Below are 27,336 nucleotides of genomic sequence, written 5' to 3' on the forward strand. Positions count from 1 at the left end.
TCTTTGGCTGCTAGGTAAAAATGCTAATATCTGTTCTGTACAATGACTAAATCTTCTGCCTTTGTCAAATCAACCACTTCATGGTCACAGCCATTGTCAGGACAATGAATGTCGTGATCATAAGCAGTCCAAATTAATGACTATGTATCCTAATATTCAACTTTTCTAACTATGTGATTGCTTCTACTCCCAAGTAAGTTTTACTGCAGAGAACTGGCTGGGTGATAGTCTGACAAGGCAGGAAGCACTAGACACTACTGCTGTAATCACCCATAGCAGAATCTATAGTGCTATGTACGTTAAATGCCTCATTTGTTATAATTAATTTAAATACAAATCTGTCTGTGAAATCATGATTTGTGGTACACATTACAACTATTCACTGTTGGGTCTTTCAACTTAATCAAGAATTATTTGACCTTCTAGCTCCTGTTAACATTGTGTTCAAAATTCAAGAAATCTTTTCAATCAAAATGAGAATGACTACTGCTGAGTATGACACATAGATAAACTGAGGTGAGGCAGTGTATAAAAATGAAAGTTTCTTTAGTTTCTTGTAACCTAAACTGCCTGCCATAGATAGAGATAAGTTGTTACTGATATTTCACCACATCCTCATAACCAGGAGTTCTAGTCCTATTCATATCTACTATTCCCGTGCCCGTGGAAACAACAGTGACTAAAAATGCCCCTAGTAAAACCCATCTGGTATTACAGCTTAAGAGTGGAATTACTTCAAAAAGTTGTGCTGAAGCTGTGAGGTTTGCAAACAAACAGGCTGCTGAAAAAGGACATTATCCACTAAGAAGACTGCTTACTATTTAAGATAAAGGTAGCAAGACAATACATGGTAAAAAATTCCTGAGAAAACATTTTGCTCTTAGACAATTCAAATCCTGGCACCATACATACTTTGTTAATTCTACTAATTTCTAGCCAAATATCTATTGCTAATATAACTTAGTTATATAAACTTTTTGATAGTGTAGAGAATCAAAGTAATCAAAGTAATCCAAATATTAAAAATAATTCCATTTTTAAACAGTTCCAAAAATCATTGACTCACAGAATAATTGGAGTTTGAGGGAAAGTAGGTCATCTGGTCCAACATCCTGCTCAAGCTGCCTCACCTGCTCAGCACCACGTCTAGTCAGCTTTTGAACATCTCCAAGGGCAGAAGGTCTACAACCTCTCTGAGCAACCTATACCATTGCTCAGTCACATTCGTGGTAAGGAAGTTTTTCCTTGTGTTCAGACAAAACCTCCAGTGAATACAAAAATAATTATATGGTAATATATTTCCTTAGATTTCCTTAAATTATTTGCTCCAAAAATAAAAAAGACACCAGAAGTTAAATTAATTTAATATTTACCAAACATTAGGGAATTTTCCCCAGGAGATCCAAGCACGATGCCCGGACCAGATGATAATCTATGCTTACGGTATTCACAAGTGCTTCCTTATCTGTGTTCTACAATCTGGAAATCTAATTATCTATACACAATCCAAAGTATACTTAACATTTAAATAGAAGAGAATTAATCTTTCCTTCAGTAAGATTTCTTTCTGGTAAAATTCCCAAACAAAGCTCAGACTGCCCCATCACACCCACACATTAAATTGTAAGAGTCCATAACTAAAATAGCTTGTAATGGTTCACCTTGCATGTGAACAGGTGAAGAATCATCACAAACAACAGCACTGAGTAAAATTTAGAAGCTGACATCAGGCTTTTCTTCTGTGATTAATAGAACTGTGCAGAACATAGCAAACACTCTCAACACTGTCCCAGGATGGATCTTCCCTTGTTTTTTTCATTTTTTATATAGTCACAGTTGCTATTTAAGTTTCATGTTTGCTTAAATGGAATCCTAAAAAATTGCATGATTATTAAAGGTATCTTTTCCAACGCCTTAGCCCCACACATGCAACAGAACAAAGCATACTTTCTGATCAGAAACGGTATAAATCACTTCTTTCTTCTATTTCTAGAAGTGAGGCATGGCTGAGGAGAAAAGTTATCTTAATCCTTTTACATTTTAAAAAAGGTAGATATGTAGATGAATATTCGTGGAGGATTATCTAGGGTTATCACTCCTATTTTAAAAGAAAAAAGAAGCATTGGTCTGCTACTGTAGCTTTTACAGTCTTGGCATATTTCCTTGACACAAAGCACTATAAAAAAAATGAAGTGTAGCTCAAGTATTCTTGGCAAAGCTGTAGGATGAAGAACAGTAAAGGTGAGATAAAACATAGTTATATTGCGAACAGTCATGGCTGGCAGTTTTGTAGACTGAAATATTTAATCCACTATAAAAGTGAGATTTTTTTCCATTGATTCCATCAAAGAAGGTTTCACTAACACTAGTAATGTGAATAAACACTCTGAAATTTTGTTACTTGCTAAAGAGTCAATATGTTTCCAAGAGAAATGCTATCCACTAAAATATTAACAATGGTAAGATGACATCAACCTACGCTTAATATCTGTACGCTTGTATCCACAAGTTAATTTACATATTTCAAGGACATCCATTCCTTATCCAATAATCCTGATTAGGAGAACCAAAGTTATTTGAAACTGTGGTACAAAAGAATTCCCAACATATTAATTACATCAAAAGTGACCTTGGAATTACAGAGACATTCGCTACTGCCTGTCACACTCAGATAAATTTGACTGCACTGTATATCAAGCACTGCGATACTCTGCAATGTAGAGTCATAAATCTGTTTATAATACCTGTTTATGTATTTACTGACTCATAGGTTAGACAAAACCAAGTGCTTACTACTTCCAACATCACTATGCATAAACACTCTGATGAAGATGTATTCATGGTGGACTTCATCTACTCAGTAAGAAATCCCAAAGGAGAAATAAAAGATTGCCAGAAATCATCCTGACAGACATATAGGACCCAAAGGTCATTTTCTTTTGGACAACACTTAAAAGCATCTTATGCAGACAATCCAAATTCCTTCACAAAGAAAAAGTAGTATTTCATATGCAAGATTTGAAAGCAATTCCATGGGAAGAAAAAAAAAAAAAAAAGACAGAACTATGTTCCAACAATATAGTTGTAAAGGTTGTTTTCAAAAAGTTGTTCATCCCTACTGAATTCTTCAAAAACAGAGGCAGAAGCAACTTGGGAAAAAAAAGACAAGAACAAAATATACCGGTTAAGACAACATATGTCAGTTAAGACAACAACAATGGTAAAAGAAGACTATGACCTTATGCAGACAGTACAAAGTTCTGAAAAGGCAAGATATTTAACACAAAAACCATGTATAACATGGCTGAATTATTTTTTAACATTAACTTATAATAGGGCACCAAGAGATAGAAGAAAAAGATAAATATTCCACAAGTCCCAAAATCTATCTTTGCTGATATAATTCGTTATTGAATACCATTGAATATCATTGTGCTCCCTCTCTGATTCTCTTTAGCGTGCAAAAAAAAAAAAAAAAAGGAACTCTTTCTGTGCACCTTTCTAGATAAAGACCTAAAAACTGACACGCTGGGAAATGTCACTACCTACACTGTATGGCCCAGGTATAGAAGGGCTTTATTTAAGTTCTACTGAAATTAACAGAGATACTTTCTGACACAGCAGAGCTCCATGAAGAATACAGCCATTGCACAGCTGTTGACATTAAACTTGTTACTAATTTTAGTAATTGTCTATCTGTAAAAGATTCATTATCAGCCTTGATTATAAATACAGTGGAGTTCTATGGTGGAACTGAAGAAACATCTAAGATTGGAAAGAACTTTTTGGTCTTCCAGCCTTCACCTTTATTTGTTTTAGCATTATACCACATATTCTCTTTGAAAAACTGATTAAACTTCACCTTAAAATACATAGGTTTTGTTTCCTTTGTTATTCTAAAAATGGAATCAAAGTGAAGACACGGCAGAGAGAAGCAAATGAATGAAATACAATCATGGCAAATAAACAAAAGTGTATTATTAAAAATATCAATATATATGTTTAAAAAATGAACATTTGCAGCAGATTTGGACCCACAGCCAACTCTCCATGCATATGTATACACACACATATGTGTGTGCATATATGAATATATGTATATATACACACACATCCAAAGAGTATATACATACAATGGTAATGCAGAGCTATCGTTCCCTACTATCTGAAACAACCTGAATTCAGGAAGAATCCTGGTTTGTATCCATATCCTGCCTTCTCAAATGTAAGCCATATACTTGTTTTCTGGCTATGCTATGTTACTATTCATCTTAAGAAAGTAAGTTTTAATTACTTAAATTTCCTCATGTAGGTATGAATATTTTGTCCTGTGTGCTCTACTTCCTTAATTTGCCTGAAGCAAACCTCTCTTTTCTGTTGCTATAGGCTATGTTGTTACAAGCTACAGGATGCTCTCTTTCCCTTTTTCTTACTGTTGTGATCATTCTTTTATTTCTTGCCCCCACCCCGTCCAGTTCTTCTCTTCCACATACATTTTTAGGCAATATTAGGAGTAATGGAATTTTTTTCAGCCATTTATATTTAATTTTTCATTGTTTCAGTCAATAACAACTACTATATTTTCCTACTCTCTAACTTTGAAAACAGTAAGAGGTTGTCCTGGTTTAACCCCAGCTATCAACTAGGACCATGCAGCTGCTTGGTCATCCCCCATGAAGTGAGGTGGGGAGAGACTCATGAGGGCACATTCATGGGTTGAGATAAGAAAATTTTATCAGGACAGCAAAGGAAGAGACTATAAAAATAATAATGATAATAACAGAATATACAAAACATGTGGTGCCCAATGCAATTGCTCACCACCTGCAACACCAATAACCGGTCTGTTTCCAAGCAGGAGTATTTGCCCCTCAGCCAGCTCCATTTTATACACTGAGCATGGTATCATGTGGTAAGGACTATTCCTTTGGCCATCTTGGGCTGGCTGTCCTGGCTTTGCTCCTTCCCAGCTTCTTGGGCACCTGGCAGAGTATGGGAAACTTAAAAGGCTTTGGCTACCTGACATCAATCAAAACATCAGTCTATTTTCAGTATTCTTCTCATATGAAATCCAAACCACAGCACTATACCAGGTACAAGAAAGAAAATTAATTCTATCCCAACTGAAACCAAGACAGAGGCCTCCCTCCCTTTTTCACTCTTGCCCTTCCTCTTTTACAGGCTCAAATGCAAATTCCCCTCATTTCTTCTTTGGATTTGCCAGCTGTTACTGTTTGCCTTTTTAAGACTTTTGGCTAGGTTAGGCCTGACTCTTCTAGGTGACAGTAGTAAACAAAATCAGGAAGTGTTCCTCGTTATTTCAAAACCCACCTGGATGCCTTCCTGTGTAACTCCATCTAGGTGTTCATGCTCTGGCAGGGGCATTGGACTAGATGATCTGTTGAGGTCCCTTCCAATCCCTAACATTCTGTGATTCTGTGATTATTTATATCACAGAAACCTTATAATGCAGTATCTAAACTTTAAGCTTAATCAGACTGAGCATGATCTAAGTCACTTCTGGAGAGAGAGGACTTGCTGCTAATTCCTCAAGGGCAAAGCCCTGACACCTGCAGTTTAGAAATTACTGGGCTAATTAATCAAGACTGTCTACATACACATAGACACTGATGTTTCAGCAGTAAGAATATATAAAAAAAATAGTAATAAAAACCAAACAAATAAAACATACAGGAATCTGTGTCTTGGCTTGTAAGCCATCCATAACAGCTACCTGGAAAGTAGAGATAAGTCTTTCTCCACTAGCTTGGATGAGAATGCTTTTACTGACTGGTCTGTTCTCTGGGTGTATATCAAATAGAAAACTGAGATCCAACCACCTGCGTAAACCGGGAAATCCAGAGCTTAACATCAGACCTTTACCAATTTTATTAACTCTAGCACAAGATTATTTATATTAGTAGCAATCTATTAGAATTATAGAAACATATAAGTTGTAAAAGACCTTCAAGATCACCAAGTGCAACCATTAACACTACCAATCTGTTCTTACATCTTACTTTTTACCACATCATACACAAATTACACAAAAATAAAAACAACCCTACTATATTCTTCTCTTCTTGCTATTCTTGTGATATAAGCCTGGCAACAGTTAGGTGATTTTGTTCCCTGCCTTACAGTAAATTATAGCCTGCTCCTGCTGCCAAGTTGCCTGGTCCCTGCAGTGTGGATGATGATTCTCTGTTTGCTATTATAACGTGCAATGTAGTGAAGCATTGAGAGAAATCTTAGGAAATGCAATTTCTTTTTCAGCAAAGTTTATGGCATTTGTTACTGTGGCTGAAAACAGACAGAAATGGGATTTTGCCGGTGTTGAAAAGACTGATGTAGGAAAACTCCAAGATGCCAACAATAACAAAAATTCCAATTTACAGAAAACACGTAAGGAGATAGGCTGGGATTTTGACTCACTTAAAAAATGTGATTATTACACAATATTGGAAGAACTGTTCACTCACTGGCCAATAACTTCACTCTCTCTTTGCAACAGCTACAAGGCAGTATCACACGCATGGTCACACAAGCAACCCTGGAAAAGTAATGCAGCAGCAAGGCCAGGTTATTTCCCATGACACTGTCATTAGTCTACAGAAGAAAACAGAAGTGAAAGCTTTAGCCTTAAGTGTTTGTTTTCATTACAAGCTACATGGACCTTTCTCAAAACATGAAATGCAGTATGCCTATGTATGTTTTGTTTCCTACAAGTTGTGAACTTAGTGAAAAATACTTATTTAACAGTATCTAAACACATATTTTTGAAAATAAATCCAATATGAGACAAAGGACATAATAGTTTTAAAGTACCTCTGAAAGGAATGTCTGGGAGAATTTCTGTTGGCACACTACTTTAAATACTGGTAGTTCAATTGCTATGTTAGATTTTGCATATGTACACTAAACAAGTCACCCAAATGAGGTTAAGTTTACTTTAAATACATATAAGTATTTAGAAGAGAACTGCACTGAAAGGATTTCTTATCTTTATTTTCCCAAACTCAGCCTGATGTAAGTCTTATGAGTCAAAACAATAGCCAGAATATACTACAGGATGATGTATTTGTTTTATTAGTGTGACACATCACAGCAGCTGAAATGATGGATTAAATAAAGCTGAATTTTTAAGCAACATGATGATTAAAGTGAAGTGGTTGAAGAAGCTGATGGAGTATGAGAGATTATTTTTATCATAGAATAGAATCATTGAATGGTTTGGGTTGGAATAAACCTTTAAAGGCTATGTAGTCCAACCCTCCCCTTTAATAAGCAGGGACAACTTCAACTAGATCAGGTTGCTCAGAGCCCAGCCCAGCCTGGCCTTGAATGTCTCCAGTAATGGGTCATCTATCAACTCTCTGGGCAACCTGTTTCTGTGTCTCACCACCCCCACTATAAAAAAGTTCTTCCTCTTTTAGTTTAAAACCATTGCACCTTGTTTTGTCGCTACAGGGGCTACTGAAAAGTCTGTCTTCATTTTTCTTATAAGCTCCCTTTATGTACTTTATGTACTTAAAGGCTGCAATAAGGTCTCCCTGGAGCCTTCTCCAGACTGAACAACCCCAACTCTCTGCTTTTCCTCACAGGAGAGGGGCTCCAGACCTTCTGATAATTTTTGTGGCCCTCCTCTGTACTTGCTCCAACAGTTCCATGTCTTTCTTATTTTGAGGACCCCAGAGCTGGATGCAATACTCCAAGTGGGGTCTCACCAGAGTAGAGTAGAGGGGCAGAATCACCTGCCTCAACCTGATGGCCACATTTCTGATGCAGCCCAGGATACAGTTGGCCTTGTGAGCTGTGAGTGCACATTGCTGGGTCACATCCCAGTTTTCATCCACCAGTACCCCCAAGTCCTTCTCTGCAGGGCTGCTCTCAATCCCTTAATCTCCCAGGCTATATTGATACCTGGGTTGCCCCAGCTCAGGTGCAGGACCTTGCACTTGGCCTTGTTGAACCTTGTTGATGTTCAAGCGGGCCCATTTTTCAAGTTTGTCTCGGTCCCTCTGGATGGAATACCATCCCTCAGACGTGTCAACCCCACCACTCAGCTTGGTGTCAGCTTGGTGTCAGCTTGGTTTTCTTCAGGCAAATCAATGTGATACCCATTGTCTATCACTGGGCATAGTATACAAATGTCTTCCTTTTCCATATATTTTATATATTTTACTAGCATTTAATTGAAGTGTCATGGTCTAGTTTAAGTGTGTTATTTTAGCAGATTTTCTAGGTTTCTGTCTGATTTGAATTCCCACACCCACACAACCCCCTCCAGTTTATAATTGTGGTTTGGGTTTGTTCTTTTTTAGTTTTCTTTGAGTGTGTGTTTTGTTGTTTTTTGTTGTTGGGTTTTGTTTGTTTATTTGTTTGCTGTGAAGTTTTAATTATATCTACAAGGTCACTCCAGCACATTCTCCCAACTAAATATTTTCTTATAAACCTTTCTAAATCACAGCAGAAGTCAAAGAAGGAAATCTGAAAAATGAGTAGACCAATACTGGGATCCATTGAACTAAACTGTCAACAACTTCAATGGAAAGAATTACTTTGTCATTTCTACAACTGCTTTCATCTGCTCTCTAGGGTTCTTCCTGCTGTGAACACCCTAATGGCCATTTCTCCTCTGAGTAAGCAGATCTCTTTTTAACCTGCCTTCTTAACATTCTGTGCACTTGAGTGCACTTATCATTTGCTTTTTGCTGCAGCTCTAAATAACATTAAGAGAATGTCAGTGTCTAGATGCCTTATCCACATATATGCAATGGAATCAGCAAGTTTTACAAAACATTTATCAACATAACATTTGGAGTTTTCACTCTGCTTTCCTTTGGTTTTCTCTAGACAAAGTAGTATTCGATTGTTCAAATTACTTTAGGCTATAATAGTTGTACTAAGCATTGTTCATGTTATTAAATTTATATTGAATGCTGTTAACATCTTAAATAGAGATATTTTACTTCACAGCTTAGGTAAAGATTTGTGAGTAAATATAACAATGTAAACAGGCAGATAAGGCTAATTTATTAAATATATATATATATATATATAGCTTGCTAAACTGATAAAGTTTTACTTGAAGCTAAATAATTCTGTTATAGTCCAGACTACACTGTGCATAATGTAATCAGATGTTAATGATGAACATATTAAAAAATAGGGGGAGAAAATGTTGCTGTTGTTTCTGTTAGTTTCAAAACCATAAAATATAAAAATGCTGAACACGTTCCTTGCTATGGTGGAACTGAACACAGAGTGATTTGCAAGACCCTTTCAGAACAAGCATTTTCTGTAAGAGAGAGAAGGAAGGGATCAGTTCACAATGTACATATGTTGCAAGCAGGAGAAGGAAAAAAAAAAGAAAATTAAGTCAGAAATCCTTGGTTCTATATCCTACCTAAAACTGAATTGCTGTGTACCTGAAATATCATGCTTCCTCCCTCTTGAGACACCATACACTATTCTGCAAAATTCAAATTATAAGCATGTTTTTCAATACTGAAGTTCAAATAAAGTTATGGAAACCCTGTCTTAAAGAAAATAATTCATTCCCTAAGTTACTCTAACTTACTAAGGTACAAGATTTTACCCTCTTTATTCACACTGCTACCTCATGCCTAGGGACCTGCCTTCTGAAATTGGTCCAACTCTGCTGAATCTCTGTAACAGACCTAAAAAACATAACATTTTCAATCAAATGTTCTTCCCAGTGGAATATTTGCAGATGGTTCTGCAATCAAAAATGAAACTATTCTCTGGTTTGAATGAGTTTTTAAAAAAATGTCTCCCACAGTTTACCTTCACTTATACAATAAAGTCAACTCCTGGCAGGGATCAAGTCTTTTTGGAGTTTCAATATTACTACTTGAATGTTTTGTAAAGAATACAAGACCTGAAGAAGTGAGGAGATTTCCATTCTGCCAAAAGGTGGCATTCTCACCAGCATAAAGAGGATTGAATTTTGATAATATTGAATATATAAGAAAATAGCTGACACAGACTCCTCTCTCTGAAGGAATAAATGAGCACCATATTTTCAGTTTTTTTTCTCCAGACTTCAATCCACCAAACAAAGGTTTACTTCCCTCAATATTTAATATTATGAATAACAATAATAAATATATTTAAATATAAAACTTAATTTAAAAAAATGAATAAATTCTAAATATGGAAGATCTGGCTAGTAAATATATTGTAAAGTATTATTTCTTTCTATTACACTGATGTTAATGGCAACAAATTTTTAAAAATGTTTTCAAGAATGCTGTTTTTCAAATAGTATAACTTTTACTTCAGTAATAATCTGATAATAAATTTCAGTTAATCATCCAAGAGATAGTTTTAATATAGTTTAAAGTACATGGACACTAGTTCTACTCATATTAAAAAAATAATATTCTGTACTCATTCAAACACTGCAGTCAGTTTTCATCATTTTTCTTTTACTTAAGGTTTCTAAGACCACTTACTGATTATTTCACTTGACCAGGATTGCTAAGTAGGTTTAATATCTGTATTTATTTCAAGTTATACATTCATGTGTAGCTGATAAGAAAAATGTGATTCAAGATCAAGTATCTAGAACACATTGTCCTGGAACTGTTTGCTGATTTATCAACAGACACAACAGTATTGCAAAATGAATGAGGATAAAAGTCTCTCCCATAAGAAACAACAGAAAAACGGACTCTAATGAAGCAAAACAATGGTGACATTCTGCAAATGTATCCACATAAAGAAGTTCCTGTGCAATAATCTAACAATAAAGATAAGCATTATAGGATCTGATTATAAAACAGTTTTTAACAGGAAAAAAAAAAAAAATCTGGGGAACTAGTGAATCTCACTTCCATTTATTAACTCTGTGATGATTTGAGCACAAACAGCTATGTTAATTTTTTGCAATAATTCTTCTTCTCTTGGATGATAATTCATTTTCTTCTTTTTGGTGTTATTTAAAATTGCCACATAATGATTTTTAACATAAATTTTTAAAATAATTGTTAATTCAGTATGCAATTAAAAAAAAAAAAAAAAAAAAGAGAAGTTTTATCTTAATGTGAGAGTCTTTAGCCAGATAAGAAAAATGTTATTATTTCTCAAAGTTAGACTTCTTTACAAGACGACTAATAGTAGTATATCCTTTCAGTCATTGGTACAGAAGTTGCAGATACATGAAATTTAGCCTGGGAAGTTCGCCTTCAGTAAACACATTTAATGCATGGACATGGCCTTCTGTACGCTTACACTCATAGCCATCTGCTACGTGGGCACTGTTCCCATTAACAAGTTGACTGGAAATTTTCCTTAGAGTATTCATGGCAAGCAACATGAACCATAAGCCAAAGCTTTCCCCTTCTACCAGAATCCCCTTTTTTTTGCTCTTTATAAACCACTGGCACAAATACCTCAGTTAGCACTCTGCTAAACTATGTTTCAGAAAGCAATATCTGAGAAGTAGAAAAGCATGTAATGAGAAACAGAAGTCCTAATACCAGTAAGTTTTGTTGTAGTGAGCACTGTAGGGAATAACAATAACCACGTTTGGTGAGAAGAGACATAAATAAGGAAGTATCAATATGACAGGGCACTTGCTGCAAGTAAAATCCTACAACAGAAAATAGCAGATGAGGGATATTCTCCAGACAAAATATCTGAGTATTAGTGTTTTCGTAAATTAATTTGCTATTCTGAATTCCTTCATGCAGATACGTGCGTTATCAACCTGAGATAAGTCAGTAGACTCCCAAACATTTCAGAAAAGCAGAATCTCAAAATAAACTGAGTAAATAAAACTGAGGAAAAAAAAAATAAACAGGAATCTTGTGAAGATTTTGGTTACAATGTCCATGAATGAATAGGTCTGAATTCACCACTGAAATTACATGGAGGCAAGTTATAGTTTCAGTAAATACGCAGGGTGAGCAATGTACCTTTATTCCTTATATATAAAATTTACATTGCTCTGGATATCTTGATTCTGTAAGAGTACGATGCTGACAGAAGTCCTGAAATACTTCCACAGCTTCTGCTTGTCATCTTCCGAATAAAAACAGGCAATGAATTAGTGTAACCACGATTAACTTATGAATGGGAACAGAAGGAGTCTTCTCTTTTTGGAAAATATATAAAGATAGGTTAAACTACCTCTTGATAATAAATGAATATATAACTGAGAGAAAATTATAAGGGCATAATGCTGGCTAGGAAAAAGCATGAATAAACACACTAAAATGCTTTTGGGGGAATCTGCTCTCCAACCATTATCTGCTGACACACTGTTTTCATCACCTAAAAACTCATGCTGCCATTGAATATAGTCCCTACTTTGTTGCATTTTATTCTCAAAAGACAAGCAACTTAATTCTCAAACCACTGAGGATAATGTTAATACTGACAGCTTATATAAATCACTTTCTGCTTCTAGGAGTCAACACAGGAGCTTGTCAGTGCTGGAGCATATCAGTATTTGTCAAATGACTACACACATCACTTTATTAAGTGGACTACATCCATACAAATGGAAAACCAAAGGCTATCATCCTGATTTAATACATCTTTACTCTAGCTTGCTTTGGCATAAATGTTCAAACAAGAGTAAGATTGTACAGATCCCAGTCCTGAAAATTTGTGTTCGCATTTTGGTTAGTAGCAAAAAAAAGAAGCATGCAGAAGCCTTTTATACAGAGCAAGGACATGTAAGCAGGGTGGGCTGCTTGCCTTACATGGCTTACAGAGAAAAACTAAAAGTACCACTGACTTTAAATGGCAATTTAAAAAAAAAAAATACATGATAAACAATGTCAAAGGGACAAGTACTTACATTTGTGGCTATCTCAATTCCTGCTGCTTAGGTTCAACATATTACCATGGAGTATCTTTTAAAGCATATTACTAAGAATGGGGAGCAAAGGTAAACCTAACATGCATTTGGGAGAAACTAAGTATAGAGGGCTAATGAAAATATACTATATTTGAAATTAGGTCACAGCCTTAAAGCTCTATGTTGCCTTCCAAGGGCAATCTCTGCAGGAAAAAAAAAAAAAGAATCTGGACTCTGAAGAAAAGCAGATATCCAATGAGTTGTCCAAGAGGACTCTGGTTAGGAGATGTTCACACGCAAGGGCTTGTACATGTAATGTGGGTTGGGCCTCTCTCTTAGTAAATCTCATCCTGTTTAAAATTATTTTGCATGTGGTATACATCTGTAACAAATAAACATATCAACATAATGAAATAATCCTGGTACTGCTGTCCCTTTGTTCTCTCTGTCCCGTAATCAAAAACTCAGTTTTTGAGAATCAGAGCACTACATATTCAAAGTCAGAAAAGTACACTAGGCACATGTTGTAATTACTGTCCATGGAGAAAAGGCAGATTATTTCTTCAAATCTGCAACCAGCATTTAAACACTGCATGGTGCCAACTTACTTTATGAAAGAATAACATCTTCAATGAGTGCATGCATACGACTAAACATTATTTTCTTTTCACAAGGTTTAGACAAGGTTAGGTACATATCACAGAAGGTATTCTGAAACAACCTCTCAAAAATATTTTCAGCAATTATTGTAACTAGATACTATTCAGGAATCCATGAAGGGATACTGAATTGTTTAAAAATAATTAGTTAGTCATAAAGTCTGCATATAATGAACAATGAACAAAATCTGTAAGTAGTGAGATGTCTCCCATTAGTCTGCACTGTCCTCATCATCTGCTTGTGCAAAAATGGCATGGACAGCCTTAGGAAGTTACAGTGTTTTACAATGATTCCTAGTGCTATGTATTCCTTTAAAAGCAATAAACATTATGAAAAGATGCAGAAAAATTTTGCTCTCTCACTCTTTCTACACAACTCTGACAAAAACACTCAGAAAATATTAAAAAATAATGAGAGCACAGTTTAATAAATTAACTAAGCACATCCATCAGACCAAGTTGCATAGAAAAAAAGCAGAAGCTAGCGCTTATATTTTCAAGATAAGATGGTCATAATGGGATTCTTTCCCTTCAGTAGTAGGACAATGATTTGAGCAGCCAGTTAAAATGAGAGGAATCTGGCTTACTTCCATTCTTTTCACCTGACAAGTTCTGATGTTCCAAGAGACCCAGCCATGCATCAGCAGTTGTACCTTGTGCCAGGAGGAAAAATTGTGTCCCCTCTTTGCCTAAAATTCTGTTAAATTCTACCATGAACACAAGGATTCATAGGGCCAGAGAGAACATGAAAGAACAATGATGTAATGAAAAATATGCTGACTTATACTCTGTGGTAATAAAAAGAATTTCATCTTCCTGTGCATTTTTCAGAAAACATATTTCCCAGGCTATTAGCTGAAAGTGGGATCAAAAAGGACAGACATTTCTTAGAAACTACAGTGACAAATTTTGTACCTGATACACCTACTTCACTGGTCTATTTTTCCAACTTCTGTAATTTTTTTGATTGTTGAAATTTGTATAGTGCTTATGTGAAATTCTGGGGCATATAAAAAGGATAGACTTCTCTTGACCAGATTTCAAGCATATCTGAGCTTTGTACACACAAATACACACACACAAAAAAAACCCCTGCCACATTGGGCACCACAAAAAGTGCAGAAAAAACCTTAATATTCCTCTTCTACTGAATTTGCATTCTAACAGGAGCATTCAATTTTTAATCTTACAGGAAAAAAAAAAATCTTCCTGCTGTCCTCTTACTGAAAAGATGCTATAGCTATCATCCTTTAATAAGCACACAGCTTCCTGGTAATGCATTTCTAACAATTGTTTAAAAATATAAAAGATTCTTCACAGTCCTGCAGGAATACATAGCTCTAAACAGATTTTTTTGTCAGTAAAAACAGAAGGAATATTTTAAATAATCAAAGGCGAACTTCTTCTGAAATGCATCATTCTCCCACTCCCAAAACACATTACAAATCAATACAAATTCTGCGTGTTTTTCCTGGCTCATCTTCTGCACAGTGTTCTAACAGCTTTTAACAAATCCTGCACTCTATACTTATTCACTGAGCTTTCTTTGTAATTCAGAAAGGGCTTCAAGAAAGAAAATTACAGCAGACAAAAATATAAGGTGTGTTAGGATGAGATAAGTTACTTACAGAAAAATAATTTCAATTATTACTAACAGTCTGTGCCAATGTTGCTCTGTAGGCTTCAAAGAGTACTTGTAAGAGCAAAGACAACAATTTTCCCACTGTCAGAGACTGTAGTTGTGCAGGAACTAGCTGATGTGAGCCACCACAGAGATGAAAACAGCATTTACACTGGGAATGAAAAAGAAAACGAGATGCTCTGGTACCTAAATTAGTTGAATGAAATTTTCATCGGTCTCCCTGAATATTAATCACCCACACAGTTGTCTTCATATTGCAATCAAAATATTCTCCAATTCTCATAGCCTGTCTGCCTCAAATAGCTTTTGTTTCACACCTATTTAGAATTGTATAACCTGAATCAAGATGTTTAATGCTGAACACAGAACATAGCATGTCTACCTCAAATAACTTTCATTTTACATCTACTTAAAATTGTATAACCTGAATCAAGATATATAATTCTGAACACACAAGTCATTCCAAAGGAAAAAGGAATTATACGACAACAGTAAAAGCATACTGTAGTATTTATCATTGCAATTTAACAAACACTCCTTTCACATTAGATTTCTACAGGAAAAGTTAAACTCCAAGCATGAAAGTGTCTTCCTAAATACAAAGCTTTGCTTTTTTCTGCTTAATGAAAAAAACCCAAACAATCCAAACCTGAATCTATAGAGCTCAGCCTTAGTGATCAAATCTAAAGTTTGCAATACCTGAATAGTGCACCTTACGACTGGGAAATTCGATGTCATTTTCATTTTTCAGTTGTTTGCAATTGGTGAAAGAAAAAATTTTACTGTTCATTTTTTCATATGTATAGTTTTATAAATGACAGAAATGAACATATTTTTCAGTCTTTTAATAAATGGTTATGGAGAAAAATCCAAAACTGTACTTAATTATTTCTCAGTATAATTCTTAATAAAGTGGTAAAACTCAATAGACCTCAAGCCTAAGATAATCTGTCTACCACTTCTGTGGAAGATATGATATTCAAGAAAGCAGAGCCTTAGGTCCAAATGCTGATCAAAAACTGTAATATTTTTTTAACAGACAAAAAAAAAAGAGGTGTATATCTTCAAAGTGGATATACATTTCCCCTAGCCAGATTTTGTAAATTCAATTTATCACTTTTGGAATGTGCCTGGATTTTGCACTGTATCTTGAGAAAGAAAACATAAAATCTCCTCTGCTTTTGTCACTTTAAAGGTAACTAGCTTTCCAGTCTGAGTAGGAATTAGTTGTCTTCTAGCACTGTTACATTTAAATGTAACACTGATGCTTTCCTACCTTTAATCACAAATTAGTCAATTAAGTCTTAGGACACCATGTTTCTGTGAAGCTTCTACATTCTTAAAGATATTAACTTCTAAACATATGCCTCTTCACCTCATTTGTTTTCACAAACTAGGTGTTATTTCCTAATCTAGCTCTCTATAACACTCCTGTGACAAATTTAATTGAAAACCTATGTTACGAATGCTTCCACCTATTCACAATTTGCCCGTGCATTTTTTAAATGCATCTTGAGTTTTAGACTGTTTATATTTCTTTGGGATGCAGCAGCACTGCTGGGCTACACTGCTACATCCTAGAGAATGTGGAACTGTCCTGAATCGAAAGATGGTAATTCCCTGCCACAGGGAAGTCTTCCTATACCATAAAGCTAATAAAACTGTTTCTGGACCAACTCATTCTTCCTGGTCAGTGGAGGTCCTTCAAACAAGGGTGATATAACATTTCTTACAACCATAACAACTCTTCTGATGTTGTTAGAAACAAACACTATAGAAATGTGTCTTCATTTATTCCATGGCCCAGTTTGCCTTCAAATGAAAATGACTGAATTCTGACCAACAGCTACTTTTCCTTCAAGCTCTGGAGCTTCAAATCCTGCTGTAGTACAGCTGATGGTTTGTTCTGTTACATTTTAGTACAACTTGTTACTTTTTGTCAGTATAGCCTTATATGCAAGAGTGCTTCTATTAAAACAGCAAATATTTGTGAGATATTTTTTTTTCTCTTCTGAAAGCACATGTGATAGGTATTTACTGAGCATGTACAACCCACTCTCAATTCACTGGACAGTACAAGGTCCATAGAATTCAGTCCTAAAACTAGTAACATCAATAGAAATATTAACCCAACTCAGATGTAAGTAGTTTTGTTTCCTTCATAACTAGTAATCCAAAGTAAATCCAAGGCAATTTTTCTTCTTTTCTTCTAAGAAAAAACAAAACAAAAGAAAACCAAAACCTACAACAAAAACAAGTAAACAAAATCCCAACCAAAACAATAAACAACAAAAACCCAAACAAAACAAAACAAACACAAAAGGAAATACAAACCAAGGATAAAATAGTAGTATCAATGAGATACCAAAAAGCTGTTGGTGAATGCTCAGGGAATGACATTACATAAATAAAACTGCTAAGACAATATGAAAACTTAAACTAATTAGTTACAATTTGCTTCATTACTACTTGCTTAAACATACTTTCAGAATGCATAGCATGCCATAATAAAAGTGATACAGGTCTGATTTGCTCAGTAACCCAATATGTGAAAGGCAGCTAAATCTTATCACAGCAAAGCATGTCTCCTGCTGACATAAAAGGGAGCTGCACAGCTAAAGCCCTTCAAAGGCTTTGAAAATATGCATCATTGTAATGGTCCTCAAAAAGATCATGAATTTTGAGTATGTCATCTAATGGGTTCTTTATAAATTAACGGCTTTATTACACCTCTCCATGTTACACTTTCACCTCCTCAATGGTATCACATACAGTGTCACACCACTCAAACAGCAAAGTCTTTAGCTGTGGCTCACCAACATCAATCACTCTTGCTTTTTAAGATGCCAGATTAAAACCTGGCTTTGTTCCCTACCAGAGCTTTTTCACTTTTATGTTATTTTGATGAAAGATAAGAGAAGCAAACCAAAATTATTCAACAGTTCAGTGTTGAAAAGGATGAAAACATTCAATGAGATTGAAAAAATACTTATATCGTTCCTATGTTTAAAATATCCTTCTCCTCTAACTCAGTGATACATACCTGACATAATACAATCTGTGGTTACTTAGATCTAACACCAACAAAAAAAACCACTCATATGATTTCTGTTAACTTTCTCAGGCTATGAGCAGGTGTATGACTGAATGTTGTCTTCTTGTATATGTTTGAAGACAAAGCACATGCAATCATTTCTCCCAACCTTTTGAATGACAGTATGTGCACTCTCATGTAGTAATTTCTACAACTTGTTATGAAACTAGAAAAATATTTTAACTTATAAATACATATACATTCAAACTGCGTTTAAAGACTTAGAGAGATACACATCCCAAATATCCCTAATTCCTACAGTTACTCTCACACTAGGTTAGATAGCTCATCTGAGGAAAAAAGATATTTTTTTCTTTCTTTGTTTTCTAGTATTTGATTCATGGTTTATTTTCATTGATTTTAAGACTAATTTTGCTTTCCAAATTTAGGTTAGATATTACCTTTTTCTATGAGAGCTCACTGAATTAAATATTAGAATTTCACCATCCTTCCTAACAATTCAATCAGTTCAGTTTTTTTTAGGTTTAAATTATTAAAACGGCATTAAAAATGAGAGCATAATTCTCGCTGTTATTTTGTAAGTTTATCGGTAACAAATAACATGATCAAGTTGAACCATGAAATTAAAAAATAAATAATATTGGTGCTTGTTCCTTAAAGAGAAATGTATCTTTATTTTTGATACTGTTAGGTGATGAATTTAGATTATATTATTGGACTGGCTCATAAGAAATTTTTCCACCACTAAAGCTATTATTTATATTTTACCAAATAAATAATCGCCCCCCCCCCCCCTTGTTAGGTTTTGTAGACTGTGATTGTTTAAGAACATAAAAATATTTTGAAAACAGATTCATACAGAATTACAGAATGGTTAGGGTTGGAAGGGACCTCTGGAGATCACTTAGTCCAACCCACCAGCTGAAACAGGTTCACATAAAGTAGTCTGCACAGGAATGCATCCAGGTGGATCTTGAATGTCTCCAGAGAAGGAGACTTCACAACCTCCCTGGGCAGCCTGTTCCAGTGACTTGTCACTCTCAAAGTAAAGAAGTTTCTCCTCATATTCATATTTTTGAGACCAGATCAAATATTGTAACTCAGACTGAGGTAATTGTCAAATAACTAGTGTTTTTTATTTGTTTGGTTGCTTTTTTAATTGAAAATTAAAATAACATTTATGTATTTTGTGGGAAAGAAAAAAAACAACAAGCTCACTATGTTTTGATGAGAAGAGACTTAGACCTTGTATCAATTCTTCAGTCTCCACTGCATCATTTTTAAAAGGTTAAGTTTGTTTTCTGAGCAGAATCTGTAAGTACCATTCAAATATTACAGCCAGCTACCCCTCATTTTGCAGTTTTGCAGTTTATTTCTTCCTGTGATTTCCCTACTCCAAATCTTAAACTTCTTGCTTAAAGGAAACATGAGCCAAGTTTTCTTTAGATTTAGGAAAAAGCAAAAAAATAAGACTGAAAAAAGTATTATGCCATACAATGGGTATAGTAAGACTACAAAAGCATTTCCTTTAGATGAGTGGCTTACAATTTTCCTGAAGTAATGTAAAAAACTAAAGACAATATTGTTATGAAGAACAAAGTATGAGAAATAGTAAGAAAAATGAGACAATTTGAAAATCAAACAGGTGGATAATAACAGAACCTAGTTGTTCAGATACCATTTAACTGGATTTACCAGCTCTAGTAACTGATTGCCAAATACCATTCTTCACCACCTCTATGAAGCTAATGGAGCAATATATTTGTTACAGACCATCCACTGAATTCTTATTCCTACTTATACTTCACACTCTGGGTGAATACAGGTCACCGAATAGCACTCTGATAGATGCTGAAAATGTTCTTTTTTTTTGCTGAAGAAAATATAAACACTGACTTGAATGTGTTATAGTCTTTAAAGGACCATCAGTCATTAGAGAAAAAATGCTTTTATAGAAGAAAAAGTGAAAATAACAGTGATGTAATTTTGAAAATTGTTATTTATCTAAGTCAATCTAAACACTTCATTGGAGGTGAATGATAACTATGAAAATATGAGAAGCTACTTACTAGTTGATGACTAATCAAGAGGTTAGAAATATATTTTCTGTCAGTCTTGCAAGTCTCCACTGAAGATATCAGAATCCTGACAATTCAGTAGCTTTCACTGAAACAGAACAACAAACTTTTGAATATGTTCAGGCAATAAATTTTTACTTTGCACGATACTTCAGTAAACAGACAATAGCAGAAATATTGGTCTGGCCCCTGCAATGGGATATGAAGACATTAAGATGTTTATCCTGGAAAATCTACAAAGTCGGTACTACAGTAATATATGATTTTATAATTTTTAAGCAGCTGTTTAAAACTGGAACTCTAATTGGAATAATTAAATATAGAGCAATGGTATTTTCAAGGCTTTAAATAGATTTGGAGTAATTTGTTATTGAGTATCTCATGCTAACTTCAGGATTTTAGAATAATGGTGAATTACTGCCATAGAGAAATAAGAAAGTATTCATTCTGAAAGTAGCTGTCCAGAACACATGAAAAATACTCCAAAAACCCAAACAAATGCACAGATATAGAACTATTTTTTTCTTTTTACTTGATCAGCTTTAGTGTCTACAGGTCTATGACACTGGAAGAGTACGCCATATATGGAAGACTAGCAAGTTAAAAAAAGCATGTGAGAAAGAACATCATTTAGTGTGTTGTAAATGCCACCCATAAAATATAGTTATATTTGAACTTCATTTATACAGAAGCTTTGTTAGCTTTCTTAAACACACTCTTCACTTTAAACTACTCATGAATCATTCATGATCAAGACAATGAAAACCACAAGCAAGCCTTGAGCTCTGTTCCACACTCAGGGTTTTGTTTTTGTTGGTGTTTTTTATCCCACAAGTTATCATCTCCCAACTCAAGAAGCCTTCTTGCTTTTGACAAGAAAGTCCACAAATATACCCCCAAAGTCCTTGAACAAGTGTTTGGGTCAAGGTATCAGCAGGAGTTGCAGAAGCATTTCCACAATTTTATCATTTTTTACTGCTCCCTATTTGCCTGTAACACTCTTCCATACAACAGAAATTGTTTTGTTGAGTCTACCCTTTAAAAACAGTAGAAGGTTCACAGTCTTATACATTCTGTTCTGGTTTTACATGATTATTCAGAATCAGGAAACTTTTTCATTGCTAAATTCTCTCGTTTCACCTTTTCTAACTTTTCCTGGGACACTCCCCCTGATCTGATCTTTAACAATTCTTCTGCAGTCACAGAGCAAGAGGATAGATTTCCCTTCAGTATCCCACTGGGATAATTGGTGTTTGGTTAGTGTTAGAGAGACAGTCATTGATAGCTTTGTGAATTATACTTCCAGTAGAAATGACAGCAGTATTGTTCTTTGTATGCACAAACCTGATGTGTTTCTTTCTAATATTAAGGTTCTGGTTATACACTGAGATACGTAGAAGTCTATTATTATTATTGCCATACTAATCCTCAATTGCTGCTGTAATTGTTAATTTATTTTGTCACCTTTTCTGCTTCTGTTTTCAGAGATTGTTTTCTCTAAGATACAGGATTCGTATTTAGTGGAACACAAAACAACACATTAAGCCATTGTATTTGTAAATTATTATTTATTTCTGTTGGCATATTTTCTTAAGATCCCAAATGTGCCCAGGAGTTTTTCTTACTCCTATACACTACTTATTGGAAATCCAAGATCTAACTTTTCTTCTTAATGAGATGTGTAATTAATTACCTTATATTAGACTGGTTTGGATCTGTAAGAGCTTGGGCTTGCAAGTGTTCAGCTCAATGGCACAAAAATAAGCCATGATGGACAATAAATTCTGACAAGTATCATGTCAGCACATGAGGTTTGGTAGAAAGGGCAGATGGACATCAGTGGTCAGCCACCATCTTCCTTTCGGGCCAGGAATTGTTTTGGGTGAGATTGCCTAAGTATAGCTATCTAATGATATCTAAATGGGACAGTAAGATACAAAACTAAATTCTACAGTAGACCTTCTGAATCAGTCTTCTGGACATGGATAAATATCACAAGGCATGTACTATGATGTTATGGCTGCTAAATCCTTCTCAATTATGCTGTGATGTTTTCAAACTACATGTGTGTACAGGCAGCTAAAACATTAAAACATTTAATCAGCATGCATCAGTTGAGATCAGTCCCAAGTATGCTAAGAATAGTGAAATGAAATTACTAGAAGATAATCTGTCCTCTTCAGTGGATGGCTCTAGAAGGTGGAACACTTGCTTTCCCAGATTAATCTCCTCTTAATCATTCAACTGAATAATATACTCAGCCCTACAGCCAGCTCTGCAGATCCAGTCTCCCTCCCTAGCAAAGAATACAGATCTCCAACTTGAAGGTGAGCTACACATGCCTGCTAGACAGTATAGCACACAAGAAAATTATCTTAGATATATCAGAATTCAATAAAATACACAAAACAACCAGCAGTCAAAGAGGATGTATGCAATCAGGCTCTGTAGTTATTCCCTCTTTATTTGCTTTGAAGTAATACACATTTGAAGACATTTTTGCTCCTGGAGTTCTTAATCTTAAAGGGAGTACCTAATTCTGAAGAAAACAGCTTGATTACAGAGAACTCAGATTCCAGAATTGTTTAACATGATTCATGAGGTAACTGAGACTAATGGTACAAGACACACAATAGATTTTTTTGTTCTGCAAAAAACCTACCAAACTCCCTAAGAAAAAATACCTCCAATCTTACCTCTCACAAGCAAAGCAACTGTCAGCATCTTGCAAACTTACCCATCAAGCAGTGCAATGCGATGTATTCTAAAATTGCTAGCAAGCAGAGGCTGGAAGCAAATTATACTACTTGTGGTAGCAAGTAACAATTACACATTTCTGCCAGTAAACTTTATTCTCTTTTAATGAGTTTAACCTCTAACCATCTGTCCTGTAATGCAGTGCTGCCATTGCTATTAACAGGCTATAATCTCTCCCTAGAGGCTGTGCAGTCTCCATCCCTAGAAGATTTCAAGACCCAAGTCTTGAAAGACAAAGCTCTCAGCCATCCACTCTTAATGAAGTGTTTTAAGAAAAAGGTTGGACTACATGACCTACAAATTTCTTTTATATTAATACAAATAAAATGTACATATAGACCAGACCACATATTTTCTATTCTTTGTCTTTATTTCCTTATTAGGGATAATAATAAAACCGTAAATATATTCCCTTTTCTTGTTTTATGAAACATGAATTCTTGCTTCCATGAAATGGATGGGAAAACTGACAGTGACTTCCATGTGGAGACTTTTTATTCTGTATGTGTTGAACAAAGTCTAGTGGTAAACAAGCACAGGCAGAAGTCAGGATTCATGAATTTAGATCACATGCATTGATGTGACTGCCACTGTGATTTTGAACAAACACTTCCATATGCACTAAAGCAAGTGAGCACATGCCTACACTGAAGCATGTGATTGCCTACCATAGGAGGGACTGCTACCATGCTCAGCATTTGCTATGGGGTGAACTTAGTTTCAGCAACAGATGATTCAGAAGTTTAATGTTTAAATATGGGTCCACATTAGGATATTTGTCTAGAAAGCAGAGAAGTCACCTTGTGAGTAAGAGCACAAAATACTTCAAATGCTTCTGATCTCAATTCTACATCACATGTGAAACTATGAAAACATCAGCACGGACGAAAAAAAAAAAGTTATTAACCGCTACATCCACTAATGCTTTATATCAGGGCTTTTGTTTATACTGTCTCAAAAGTGAGTCATCTATTAAACCAACATTAGAACCAACATTAGACCTCATTTAGAGGTCTTTCTTTCATAACTGAGAACTGAATAGTTCACAACATGAGCTCCTCTATCTGTGGGACATATGAAGGAATGCTCAGTACTTTTCTAGCATTTACAATTTGTACAAAGCACCTACTGCCATCTTTCATACTTTCAGTGTCAAAGGTTTACTACAGAAAAACTCTCTGTAACAGATTTCTACATTCATTTCCTTTTAACTCTCCTTCAAGATAGTTCTTTTATGTGGCCAATATTGTCTGCTTGACATCTTAAATTGTGCAGAAATGGTGCAGTGGAGAGCGTTAGACAGCTCAACAACCAGAACAGGACAAAGCAAGAGTGCTCAGGAAGCTTGCTGGAATATCTGGAGATTTATTTTTTTTTTTTTTGTCTTAAAAGACTTAGAAAAACAGAGAAAGATTACTGAGGGAGAGAAAATGTGGCCCTAAGAACTGAGAAAAGTTGAATCAGAAGCTGCCTACCTCTCCAATACATGCATTGTCCTTCAGTGGATGCCTGATGAAAATTATTCAGGAATTGAATTGAATGTGATCTAGCCTAAATACCAGATAAGTTTACATCCATCTTATTGTGACATCATTTTGGATGCATATCTGAGAACTGAGCAGAATAAAGGACAGAGTTGTCCCAAAAGGGTGGGAAAAAATAATCTAATGCAGGACAATGATGATATCCAAGAAACTGTAAAAAACCGCCAGCCTATATGATCATTTACACACACTCAGAACGGAGATGTCCTCAGATTCACAGTAGGTCCAGTGAAAGCAAGTCCTGTTTAAAAGGTAGCAATGGGACAATCTACACAGTAAATCTAGACAATAGAAAGGCATATGCTTTACTAGGAATGTGCAAAAATAATTTAATATATTAAAATAATAGGTCTAAGACTTCTATAAGTGTATTAAACAGGGAAAAAAATAATAAAAGAGTTCCTTAAACTGTAGCATAAGCACAGGAAAATTACAAAACCAACAACTATATGAATATTTTGTAACACTGTGATATCACAAAATGTGCAAGCATTTTGCATAAGTAACTAATGTGACCAACAAAGGATGCGAGCCAGACAAGAGACAGAATTTGCAAAAGAACTAAGGAACAGGTAAGCACAAGAGTGCAAATAGGCAAGACATCCTGCCAAACACCTGTGAGGAATGACTGGCAAAACCAAAACCAAGATAAGCAGCAAAAGGAGCGGCTGAGATCTCCTTTGGAGGGAGGACAGGACAAGTAACATAAAAACATCAGGCGTAAAGAGGAAGGAAAGAGTAGATGGATGAGAAGCTGGCTTGAGTTAAGACTTATCCAAAACCTCTCAGGTCTGGTCACCTTGACTAACACCATCAAGCTCTGTGATATTCTATCCTCACAGCTTATTTACATTATGACTTCTAAAGACTATTTTGTGCATGTAGTGTTAATGATTAATAATACATAAGAACTAACCCCTGGCACAAAGAGGGCACGAAGTGTGATTGTTGAATGAATTTGGTAAAGTTTTGTTTTAAAAATTTTAAATGAACCGTGTTCTAAACAGTCTTAGCACAGCGATCTCTATTTACCTAAATAATATATATTCACATACATATGTATGTATTATTCAGTTAAAACAAATGATACAATCAGTTCTGAATCACAAGAAAATGGATGCTTAAAAGAGTAGAAAAAATTCCTCCTCTGTTCCTAACAAAATGCAGAAATCAAAGAGCAATACACTTATTTAAAGAAGTGGCTAAAATAAATAAAACATGAACTTTGGTAGAATTCTAGTACTTTCTAGAAAAATTATGCATGCAATATAATAAATAAAGGAGAAAAATATCATCTAAGAAAGAATACCCAAAATTTGTCAACAAGCAGAAAGCAATCACCAAAAAAGGATTTTTCCAGACACAGATTACACTGAAGATTGAGACAGATATTGTAGTTATTATCACTGAAAAGAATGAATCCTGTCAGCAACTGCTAACATAAAGATACATAAATCCTCTCAGTTTTGAGTCAGTCTGCTCCTCTAACAAAGGTAAGAGTGACTTGGAAAACACTTAATCAGAAACTACAAACGATACTGTCCTAGCAGTGCAGACACTGTGGGGCCTGAACAATTAGTTAGATCTTGTTTTAACATGTATCTCAAAACTGTTGGATAAAATGTCCTTTAGCTAAACATTGCTCATTATATGTTAAAATTATTATACAACCAATATGAAAATGTGTAACCAATTTATATAATGGCTGTTAGTTTTTTTTTTTTTTCTGGTGTGTTGGCTTTATTCCACTATCTAGACTTGCTCAACTCTGTCATAAAAAATATCTCATCTCTATATTCTAAAAATTGACTTAATTGCACACTGGGTGACAGAACCTTGGTGCTGGGACAAGAGTATGAGTAGAAAGAACATTGAATCAACAAATAAATATAAAAATTTTGTCAAAATCTGCATTGATCTAAATATCTGATTTTAGTAACTAGAAGAAAAAAAGGCAGTTTAACAAACTTAATGGGAAAAGTAATGGATCTAGAAATGAATTAATTGCCGGCACGAGGAAGAAAGTGTTAATAATGAAGGAAGGGTTTAGATCACTGGTACACTCAGGGAAAGTGTTGAGGTGCATCTTTCTAAGAAAAAAATATTGTCAAGAGAAATAACTAAAGGGTTGTTGATACCAGCAGTTTAGACAATATAATGTATGGGCTTGAAATACTAGTGCAGGACACACACAAGGGGAAAAAAAATAAAAATAAGAGAAAAGAGCAAGAATAAGAATTAAAAGAATCGTGAAATAGTAATGTTACTACAGCATAGTTGTTGAATGATAAATACCTTGAAGAAAGGAAGTACAGAGGTGAAAAATTATTATAAAGTAAGAACATCATACAGTTATATAGATAATAAATATAAAAACAGGTCATATGGACAGAAGAGTCAAAGTGAGACAAAATAATTTCAGAAGGAAAAAAAAAGAAAAAAGAGAGGAAGGAAGGAAGGAAGGAAGGAAGGAAGGAAGGAAGGAAGGAAGGAAGGAAGGAAGGAAGGAAGGAAGGAAGGAAGGAAGGAAGGAAGGAAGGAAGGAAGGAAGGAAGGAAGGAAGGAAGGAAGGAAGGAAGGAAGGAAGGAAAACAACAACAACAACAAAAGGATATTTTACTGGCAGCTGAATTGTTGAAGACCTCCCCGGCAAACTTTCTAATTGGATCAATGCGTACTCTCGCCATGCCTCCCTCCTGCATGGTGCAGGGGGCAATGCAACCCTGCTCTGGAGGCTGGCACAGCTGCGTTGTGCCATGTTGTTCC

Source organism: Streptopelia decaocto (genome assembly GCF_964273445.1).
Source record: "Streptopelia decaocto genome assembly, chromosome: 2".
Classification (NCBI taxonomy): Eukaryota; Metazoa; Chordata; class Aves; order Columbiformes; family Columbidae; genus Streptopelia; species Streptopelia decaocto.